Source organism: Misgurnus anguillicaudatus, chromosome 3, assembly GCF_027580225.2.
Source record: "Misgurnus anguillicaudatus chromosome 3, ASM2758022v2, whole genome shotgun sequence".
Taxonomy (NCBI): domain Eukaryota; kingdom Metazoa; phylum Chordata; class Actinopteri; order Cypriniformes; family Cobitidae; genus Misgurnus; species Misgurnus anguillicaudatus.
This window is the reverse complement of record NC_073339.2, coordinates 45,335,645-45,347,647: the sequence shown is the minus strand read 5'-3', so window position 1 is coordinate 45,347,647 and position 12,003 is coordinate 45,335,645.

Here is a 12,003-nt window from a genome sequence, read left to right as displayed (position 1 = left end):
TTAAGTGGATTTGAGTACGTTTTGCGGGTGCGCACCCGAGTTTGGAAGACAGCGTTTACATCATCCAAATGTACCGAACTCTGATGTCAATCGAACTCGGGTGCGCACCAAAAGTGCTAATGTGAAAACGCCCTGAATCCAACATCACCCCCTGGATCTGGATGCAACCCGCCCCCTGGGTATTGTGTTCTGCAGTGAGGTGCTACTGGCAATTTTGGCAAGTTCCTGCAATTTTATCGCGTAAAATTTAATAAACATCAATTTTTTTTTTTTAAGAAAACATGTCACAAGATCAAGGATTTTTGCCCCCAAAAATCACAAAAAAAGTTTTTCTGGAAGAACTGGTATGACATGTTTTGTTTTAGGCAAGTCCTAAAATAGCTACAAATTAACGTATTAAGGGGAATTTATACTTCTGCATAGGACACACCGTTGCCTCTACCCGTCAATTTTCATTCATACTTCTTGATATGATCCTTCTACACATGCAGATTGCTATGCAATGTCCACGGGCATGTTACAGTATCAAAGCAAAAGCCGAAGAAGCAGCAGCTTGTTGTGTACGTTGTTAGAGAAGCATCAGCAGTGATGAGCAAAATAGACAGCGACTGTTGGTGCAACCTGAGTTGTTAAATATCTCTCCTGCACATGTTTGTTTTCGTTGCAAGTGGAAATGTGCATTAGGTAACATGATGCAGTTTTTTTTACTTCTGATGGGAGGGGTTCTACCAATCGTGGTCCACATAGAACTGCGTTTACTAAATTATCTTTATTTTTAGCTGTTTGTATGGCTGTTTACTGACCACTAATCACAATTGGGGGATACATAAAAAAATCATCAGAGGCATGGATATAAATACCAAAGGAGGGGTAAATCCCTCCAGCATATCACACCCTGGGTATGCATCAGGCTACGGCATAGCTCCTACATAGAAGTATAATTTGCCATTTAGCCACGTTGTAAAATAGTTACAAATTCCTGCAGATAAGGTTGGCTCAAAAAATAGGGTGAGATAGGGACAGGAATATATTGTTGGCTGATCAATGGCATGTGACACCGGTTTACAGGAATCCTGTTTCTTTACTTCCACATTTATTTATTTAGCAAATGCATTCATTCAAGACAACATACAAATGATATAGCATTCAACAGTTGCTCAACCCTAAAAATTTCGTTTTTATGGGTCTATATTGTGTTGCTTTTCTGGTTTAATGTTTGTGGTTAAATGTCAATGATTCAATGAACAATGATTGAAAGCATATTAAAATACAATATCGTGGTAAGGCGACTTATCGCTAACATTGAAAGAAATATTAAAACAGGAGCATATTTATGAAAGATTGTTAGTTCAGTTGGCAGTAATGGTTTTTAAACCAAATGTTTAAAGGGGTGCCGTACAATGTAAAGCTTTATTTGTCTAGGCATAGATAAATATTACGAGCTCTGTACATGGTAATGACATATTATGAGGCTCAAACACGACATTAAATTACACATGAAATTACGTACAATGTTGTTACAATGCTAAAAACAAAGTTTTTATTGCAGTTTTGACTGCTGAGTTAGCGCTATATGCTAGTTAATGCTATATGCTATCGTTTAGTCTAAAGTTTTACCATTAACGTTACAGTTACGTTTTACATGTCCATACCGGGAAAAAAAAACACAAACTTACCACCCATAAATGTCCATTATCTCTTAATTGATTCTTCCCCAAAAGCTTGTATTGTCATCTGATACAGGCTCAAACATAAGGCCTGTTTACACACACACACAGAGCTACACTGTAAAAAAATTCCGTAGAAATTACAATGTTATTGCAGCTGGGGTGCCGGTAATTTACCGTAGATTTAAATTTATGTTATTTACTGGCAAGAGTTTGTTCAAAGTTAAATACATTTTAAATATTAACAAATAATAATAAAACTATACAATAACAGCCTCATGCAAAGTATTCTGGGAACTAGAAATCATCATCAACCTTTTTCAGTTTTTTTGCTTCAGATTTTGTTTCCCAGAATGTTTTGCTTGATGCTGTTTTTTTAGTTTTAGTCTGTTAAGACAGACTTGAAAATGTTTAATGTTCATTTAACTTTGAACAAAATGTTGCCAGTAAAAAACATACATTTAAATCTACGGTAAGTTACTGGCAACCCAGCTGCAATTTCTACAGAATTTTTTTACAGTATACTGAAGTAATAATAGAAATGGTAATAATAGACCATTTAAAGGCAAAGTGTACAATGTTTGAAAAACGCTTTGGATAAGGAGACGGGCCGACTACCAAAACACACTTATACCCAATCAGCAGTAAGGAGCGTGTCTACTAACCGACATCCTTGCCAGGTTGCGTATGTGTGGGGCGGGTCTTTTAAAAGAAGGTCCAGATTCTATTAGGGTAGGGGCGTCTTTGTTTAGGTGATTTCAAATATCAACATTGGCTTTCAAACATTGTGCACTCCGCCTTTAATTCTAAAGGCAAATCCTAGGGTTGTAGATTGACATGTAAAACCGTCTCTAGATAATTTTTGCAATTAATAAAGCCCCAGACCTTCTATGTAGATAACAAAGAACGATTTAACAGATTTTCAATGCCGCCTTTGGCACCTTTAACTAATTTAATACTGTATCAGTTTTATATATGTATTTAACTGTGGTTGATTGCGTTTATTTCATTGTTTGATCAATCTAATCTCATCCGTAATTGCCTTTAGAGTAAAACCTTATTATTAACATTAACATTATTATTAACACATCCGTAACTTTTCTAACAGTATACTAAAGGTCTCTTTATCGGCGTCTTTTTAGTCTTTGTGTGACACAAACTTTCCCAACTCTTTTTTTATGAGCAGATGGCTTCAGAGCACGGGAGACGCTTTACTTTCTTCTCTTCTGAATGGATAAACACAAGTCAAAACAATTTTGCCGTGAGTGAGTTCAGCATTGTTAAATGAGCGAGTCCAGTCCCCTGCGGACAAGACTGCTATAAACGCACCACTGACACCAGCCCACTTATCCCATATTCTTCCACATGGATATGGGACAAGGTCCTCCATTTATTTTTAGACTTATAAGATCCCTCAAAGCTGGCTGTCACAGACCTCGCTCCCCAGTCGCTCCATTCTGTGCTAGGAATGTTGTACATATGAACCGATGGGTTGAAAATTCTGTGTTACCGCATCACAGATGTATTTCTCAGAATGACACGTTTGGGGCGACTATAAAGCCAACCCTGTTGGATATTGTGTGATTTGCATATAACTGCTGTAAATTACACTAATTTTAGCTGCTGGATTACTGTAAATGACTAGGATTTGCCAGGAGAATAAAATCGCCGGATGATTTATACTACAGAGTCTGTAGGATATTAACCGTTGGATTTTCCAACATGAATGCCTTGAACCGCCAATAATTACGCATCGCAAAGCATCTGTTATATGCAACATAATCATATTCATATAACCAATAGGTGCAAGATGAAATTACGGGAACGGGCACAGAGGAATATGATTGCAAATTGTAAAACGTGTAAGGTGGCACTGCACACAATATGGGCCCTTAGTGCTTGACCCCAAATATAGATCGTTTTACCAGCTAACACATCTGCAAAACTTCAAACAATATGAGCTTACCAGCTCGGTTGATTATTAAATTTAATGAGCAGAACCGGTTACCTGCGGAAGAATAATGCGGTAAATGCGTTCTTTCTGGTATCAAATCTTGTGAATGTTTCCCAGTCAGGCATTCAGCTGAACCTCAGGCACCACCGTACACGCCGAAATGAGTTTCAGATGCTCACAGTCGCCAATAAGCTCATTGCATTTGGACGACTTCCAGACCCCTCCTGCTTTGCGGTGCTTTCTGATGGCAGGCGCTCTGAGCAAGCTCGAACCATAACTCAGGTCTAAGGTCTGAAACTAAAAACAGATCAGACTTGGCAGCCAAAGAAGGCTGATGGTCTGCAGACCCTGCTAAACCTTAAACAATCAGCACACAAGCTCTGCTACATGGCTTCTTAAACTGACCTGAAATCTGTTTAAATGAAATTCACTGGTTAGGTCTCGGGCAAGAGGTTGTGACGTCAAAGCGGTTAAAACCATTAAAGGGCTCTTCATAATCATACTGTAATGAGATCATTTAATCTAATAGATGCGTGCACATTAAGAAACTTTTCATTAGCTTTTCTTGCTCATGCATACGTCAATATTGCCGTTAAACGTGCTTGGTGCTCAAAATTTTATTGCGCAATTCATCTTGCACCGTTTGGGCTGCAGGCATGAGCGATACCTCTGTAAGCGTGGCTTGTTAAAGGCATCTGTGTGATTGTTTACTATGGATTTCTCTTTGCAGACAATACATTTGTAATGTCGTCTCGTGTTAGACACACTTCACAGCAGATGCTAAAAGACCCATATGCATGAACTTGATTTGTTTTTGCTCCCATATCCTGCAACTGCACTCTTATGTTACAAGATGTTACAAAGATAAGCAAACATTGTGAAGACATGAGGTTGGGTTTTCTTGACTTTGATCTGTAAGTAACCAAAACGAGCAGCTGCAAGGCCAAGAGCCAAAGATGTTTTCTTCAGCAAATGCAAAAATCGAATAAATCGTAAATATCATTATTCATTGTTACTGTTATTGTCTGCATGCATCGCTGAAATCCAAATTTCATTTTTGTTTTATCTATTCTAATGAGAGAAACATAATTAAAATTGACTCATATATTCAATTTACAAACGATTTGCTAACTGTTTTCCCTATTGATTATTTAAGCAGGTGATTTTACACTCAAAATGAAAGTGCAACGTTGGAGCCGATGGTGTAGTGAGCACTTTTGTTGACCCAAGTTTGATTCTTGGCTCGAGGTCCTTTGACGATCCTTTCCGACTTTCTCGTCCCTCTACTTTCCTGTCCAATTCTTACGTCTAGTTTTTAGACCAAAAATATCAAATAACACCTTTCTTCATAGTCATTTCCAATTGCAACAATAAGGGGGCGTGCACACCAAAGCTTTTTAACGCATCTGACAACACCTGGGGGACGCCGAATGCCAGCTGTTTTTTGAGCTGAGCACCAGCTTTCTTTAGCGAGCGCTTTGGTAGTTGTGATACTTGAGCTGTGGGCCGGTTGGTTGTTGTGATACTTGTCCCGCCCCTCCTCCACTGTGATTGGACCGGCGTGTGAGAACTGACATTGACGAGCGGAGCTTTTCATCCAAAGTTGAATGTTGATGCTCAGCGCTGAGCGCGGAAAAAACACAGAGTGCCGGATTTCAACACGGAAAAAAATCGCCAGCTGCTGGCTGTTTTAAAAAACGGCGAGCTTCTATTGGAAACAGATGAAAACATGCACCGGCATAAAAACTTTGGTGTGCACGCCCCCTAAGAACAAAGATGGTCCAAGTTTAGGAGTGATTTAACTCAAACTGCAACAAAAGTCGCTGTCTATTTACCTCCATCACTGCTGGTCTTCTTACATCATACACAACAAGCCGCTTCTTGTTCTTTGTTTGTGGGTTTTCTGGCCAAACTGCTTCTTTGGCTGTTGCACTTTTACTTCAAGCTTGGATACTGCGGTCTGCATGACATGGACAACGATGCAGAAGTATGAAAACCGACTATAATGAGCCTTTTACAATGTACCGTCTGTCAAATAAAGGCAAAAATACGAAAAGGACAAAACTGGGTTTTTTTTCATAACATGGCACAATTTTATTGCGTTACTTCTATATCCCATCTATTTTGGTGAGCAATCCTATTGAGAGCTAATATAATGACAGTAAACACTGACAGCATCATGTCACATTTTTAGCAACCATTTCTAATATCTTTTTGATGCCATACTGGAATTTCCTGTGAACAGAGCTCTTCATTCATGAGATATTCACTTTGAAATATTCAAAAGGCCCGTCTTGATGTCAGTCGGGTGATGTAAGTGGATCAGTCTTATCAGATCACTGCATCCGCCTCTAGACAATGAACATTCCCTGTAATTCAAAATCAATGTGTCATTGATGCTTGAAAATCTGATGGCCGTCTGCAACAACCGCGGACAGGCAGAGCCTAATAGACTGAGCGGATATTTATTGGGTTGGTTGGAGGAACGCTAGGGTAGGATTAATTGTGCATGTCGTTCAGGCTTGAAGTGACCTTTTTTAAAAAGACCAGCGCTGCTGGCTGCTATGGGAGTATTGCGTGTTTGCCATAAGATGCTGGCTGTGATGACCTGAACAGACAAGTTCACTTGAGGGGTCGGCTCTGGATGCCACGGTGGTTCCACGTAGGGGATAACGCTGTAAAAGACAAGACGCCGCATGTTACCGTGGTCATCCACTCGTGGGGCTCTCTTGACCTCTGTTGAAAGCAAGACCGTCACACGATGCACTTTAAGAGTCATGCTTCGACATCTGTGCATTTCTGAAACTTTTTGCATAATTTCCCCCGCTATAGGAATTGAGTGACCAAGGCTTGTTGTGAATTTCAATGTCAGGTCTGTCAGATGGAGCAAAGACGAGCCCGTGGGATGACGGCTGATGCAACCTGGTGCCAATATAGTTCACTGTCTAATTGATACCACAAGTTCAGCTCCAATCGAAGACAACCCGAGGGATATATACAGGCATTTATTTCCGCCCGACATGAGGGTGTATTAAAGCAATAAGCTATGAAAGGCCATGCATTATAGTAATTTTTAGCACAATTTGCAAAGTGGAAAAAAATCTAAATTGCAGTCTTTATCGGCTTATAGTTTTTTTGCAAGATGGCACCGGCAATATGAGGAATAAATTTTTTTAGCGTTGATAGTAGGCCTAGTCATAATTGAAATAAACAATTATTCAGCCAAGTAAATTTTGCATTAGCCTATGACCTGAAATATAATTTTGCAAGTAAAGTAGTTAAAGATATAATAAGATTTGCAACAACATTTATGACGCAATCATGCACTGCAATCTCAGCATTGCCACAGGGGGCACTAGTGAGCATCTTTCATCATTTAGTGTAAATAAGATTAAAATGCAAATTGAATTTTTGCATTAATACAAATATTTCTCACGCATGCAATATGCTCCAAAAATGCATTTCTTGCAGCTATAATGGCACATAGCATTTAAGTCACAGGACTTCACGTGTCATTTATCTGTTCTTCTCCATCATGCATACATTAATTCTGCAGTGTCTATTCTACATTTGCATCTACTTGGGCAGCTTGCTATTAAGGCACCATTATGCGTAACCATAACAGCGGCAAAGCAATTCGTTTAAGTGTAAACTACTCAGCAGGCACAATTATTTCAGGGTAAAATGTAAAATCGACCATCTTTCCATTTTCTGTTTTAATGGGACGGTTTCTAACATAAGCGTTTGAGGCTACACGTGTGGTCATAATGGATTTCCAGCACCTGACAGCTTATAAACTCTCGACTGAGACTTCCTCAGGGAACGCATATTAACGCAGGACGTGACGCTTCAATTGATGCCGCTTTTTTAGCGTTCTGATGTGTTTGTTTCTGTCTGCCTCTCCAATACATTTCAGCTTCTTTGGCTTGTGCTATATATTCAATCAATTACTTTTCAGTTCAGCTACTGTAGTATCTCCTGCTTGATCTCATCAGTAATTAGTCGCACACTAACAGTGCGAGAGTTACCGTGTGTTCGCCTCAAACCATGACAGATATTATTAATGTAGGAAATGTTAAATCAAAGCTAATTAGAAACAGAATGAGGGCAGAGTTATTAAAGCATAAGTTCGTCTCATGCATACGACAGACGAATTACAGTACGCAGCAGTCGTGCAGGTAAAATGAGGCTGCGTAACCTCTGTGAAACCATCGACGGCATTATTAATCATTGGCTCAGGACAGCATCTTGAACAGGAAGAGAAATGTATAATGTCTGACTTAAATGTAAAGTTTAGGCCTTTCTGCATTGGCAGTGCAAAGGCCATTGGTTTGATTCAGAGGGAACACGCAATAAAATGTATAGCCTAAATATACTGTAAGTCGCTTTGGATAAAAGCGTACACCAAATGTAACATATAACTGCATTGGGCTTAAGCTATACAAAATAAAGATTAATAAATAAAGTGTGCCTTATGTTCGGAGTAATGCCAACAGTTCTGTTAGTATTTATAATGTGATCTCATGGCGATTCGTACGTATTTTACAAGATGGCTAATTCATATTAATTGGTACGACCACATTCGTACATTTTTGTTTAATTTGCCTTGAACCTTGTGATGTTGGATTAGGGGTTAGGTTTCGTTATTATTTTTTAATGATAATCCTACATTTTTGCATGATTAACTTCGTATGAATACATACGAATTTGCCAACTCATAAAATATGTACGAACTCTCATGCGATCAGGCAGGTATTTACAGAGCCCCTAAGGGGACATGGAGAAAAAGTTTCGTTTACATGAAACTATCACGTTTAGTTTGCGTGCGCACATGAAACTATCGAGCTCGCACGTGAAAGCGAAAGTTTCGTGTGCGCAAGCAATAGTTTCGCGTGTGCACCCGAAACTAAAAGTTTAAAAAAAAATTCACATGAAGGTTTCACATGAGCACATGAAAGTTTCGCGTGAGCACGCAAAAGTTTCACGTGAGCACATGAAACTAAAATTTAGATTTTTTTTACTCCAATGTCAGTCAGTAAACTATCGCGGTTGCACGTGAAACTATCATGCTCGCACATGAAACTATCGTGTGCGCACGTGAAAGCAAAAGTTTCATGTGTGAAAGCAAAAGTTTCACGTAAGCACATGAAACTAAACTTTACATTTTTTTACTCCAATGTCAGTCAGTAAACTATCACGCTCGCACATGAAACTATTGTGTGCGCATGTGAAAGCAAAAGTTTTTCATGCGCGTGCTATAGTTTCATGGGTGCACGCAAAACTGAACTTTCTTTTTTAATTCTGCACATGAAGGTTTCGCGTGAGCATGCAAAAGTTTCACGTGAGCATGCAAAAGTTTCACGTGAGCACATGAAACTAAACTTTAGATTTTTTTACTCCAATGTCAGTCAGTAAACTATCGCGCTCGCACGTGAAACTATCGTGTGCGCTTGTGAAAGCAAAAGTTTCATGGGTGCACACGAAACTGAACTTTCTTTTTTAATTCTGCACATGAAGGTTTCTGCACACGAAAGTTTCAGGTAAGCAAGCAAAAATTTCACGCAAGCACATGAAACTAAACTTTTTTTACTCCAATGTCAGGTATTTACTTTAAGTTGTTTCAATACTTTTCAGAGTTGACATTATGAATGTATTAAAAAAAGCAATGGACATTGCAATATATATAAGGGTACTGCAATATACACAATTGATAGGTATATGGAAATACATCTTGCACACGTTTACAAAATCAGAATGAGGGTAATTTTGGAGGCGTTTTAGCATTTTTAAGAGAACTGTTTGTTTGTTGGCAAGCGGTGTTTAATTTTCTGAGCACTGCTGTTTTGTTTTGAGATCAAGGGAATTGATATACCTTCTCAAATCATTTGGATTTATTATCATGCTCGCTCTGAGACAAACAGTGATAATATTTTTTCATTTCACACAATTGCGTACTGCATGCAAATGCTTGTAAACTTTAGTTTGCCAAGACAAAGCACACGATGCAAAGTTGTATAATTTGAGATTTTAGGGGCTGCTCTGTTGGTGTCGGGGCTGTAAAGAGGGCGACTCATTTCTGTGATGGATCTCACAGCTTCACAGCAGTGCAAGTGGGCTTGGCTTGCAAAATAAAGCCAAGATGTGCTGAGTGAAACAGACGTGTTTATTGATGTCAAGCATCCAAAGAGGTGAGTGACAAAAACATCTCAAGGGAGTAAATCACTGAGTGTGCGTGCATGCATGCGCATGTGTTGGTTTAACATGATTGCCCTAAATAATCAAGACTGTGTTTAGTGTCACTTTATTGCAAAAAATAAATAAAATAAAAGTTGAAGAAGAAGAAGAAATAAAAAAAAATTCTTAAGGTGTTGTAATGCAGCCGTAGAGATATTGCACATTTTAATTTATAACCCAAACTTTCAGTCAATATTTCTGCACCAGGTTTTAGTGCAATACAAATCTGGTCAATACTAACAGCATCAAAGCTTTTAGTTTGACCATGAGAAGCTGTGGTCTTTACTTCTTCGTCCTGTATCTCTCTTTTCAAGCTTTATTTAAAGAGTATTCCTTTACAAAATACAAGAGTAAATTTCTATTTCAAAACATCAAAAGAAGCAGCTTTGTCATACACAAAAATTTTGTATTCTTTAAATAATGCCTCAATAAATAAATAAATATGACACTTTTACCCAGTGCAACTTACAGTGCATTCAAGCTACACAAACAGTATGGGGATTAAACCCACAACCTTTTGCACTGCTAACCAGCCGAGCTGTTACAAAACCGTTATCGAGAGGCTTTTACACCTTCAGAATTTGGTTTAATTGGGAATGCTGAAGGAATGCAAATCCAGCTCGGGGCAATTCCTCTGAGCACATCAGCTTTTCCCTAAAGCGAAACATCTAATTCATGTCTGCTTCAGGAATCCTCACGGCCTGGTGCATTGACCTCCCACCTTCTGCTTAAACAAGCAAGAAGCACTTATGTCTTTCTTTGAAATCCGAAGCTAATTTTGACGTCCTCTACACTTGAAATATATCAAAATGTGGAATGCTTTTCCTTTCCGTCTGCTAAATCCTCCTATTATCAGCCAATTCATTTAAAGTTTGGCTCGTTCGTCTCTCACGGCCGCCGGGTAAATGCAGGTTCTGTTATCAAAAACTCATAATATGCAAATGAATTCTCTGAATATCAGTGTCATTTCGTTCTTTCCCTTTTTGTGAAGTCTTTCCAATCACTCTGACAGGCGAACGGCGGAGAATCTCGCATTGTACTCGCTTAACAATGTGAGAATCAAATCCCTCCAGGCTTGTTCTTTACCCGACTCCATAAAAGCAGGCGCTTCATGCATCATACGACCGCCGTTACCCATGCAACATGCAACGACATGTTAGGGTATTTTGCCAAAAACAGAAGACAATGATGGAAAAACGAATAACGGTGATGTCATATACAGTACAGTACACCTATACTGTACTGTTATATAATGGGGGATCCTAATTCATATATTAATGAAAGCTAAATTGTTGTTTGAAGCTGTAGTTGGTTGTGAGGGCGTTTTGGACTCATTTTAAATCTCCAGTGCATTTTGTGATGTGTGAAAGCCTTTTTTATTGCATCCTCTTCTCTCTCTCGGATATGTGATTTTTCTAGTAGCTTTTGCCGCCAAGACAGATGGCAAAACTATCCCTTCATGGACTTAATCTGACATTAGAGCCATCTATCTCTAGGATATGCTTTTCATATTATCTTCAATCTTTGATAGCATCTTTCGGCACTATCATTTCAACATGCTCTTATGGCCATCTATTACTATTTATATTTTAGCAATTTTATGTTATTTATTCATTTCAGTCCAATCGGCTTTTGCCTCAGCGGCATTTGCTTTTTCATTCGTGCTTCTTACAATATGAATAACTTTATTTTGGCTGGAATGGGGTTACTCATAGCCGGACTATATCAGATCTATACTGTAGTTATATATGTGCAGGCCCGGCTGCAGAGTGAAATGGAGCACTTGAAATTTTTAAGGAGGTTTAACTTTAAACTAAAAAACTGAAGGTGACCTGCTTTTGCCAGATTTTTAAATGCAGCGTTCTCTAAAACACAATATTTGCATAAGTGTAGGGGAGAGTGTGGTACAACCTAACGCTTTTTGACTTTGGCTTTATCATTCAAAAATTATTTAAATTCGATTATTTTTTTACACAATCAACACACACATATTTGCTACAAACGAACACTTAAAGTGTGTTTGTGGGACGTACCATTGTCGTGCAATTACACCGAAAGTGACAGGAATGCAAACGTGCATAGGTGGGGTTCATTGTAACAAGTTTGTTGTAACACCTGCTAGAAAATTTTGTTTAAACACAAATAATT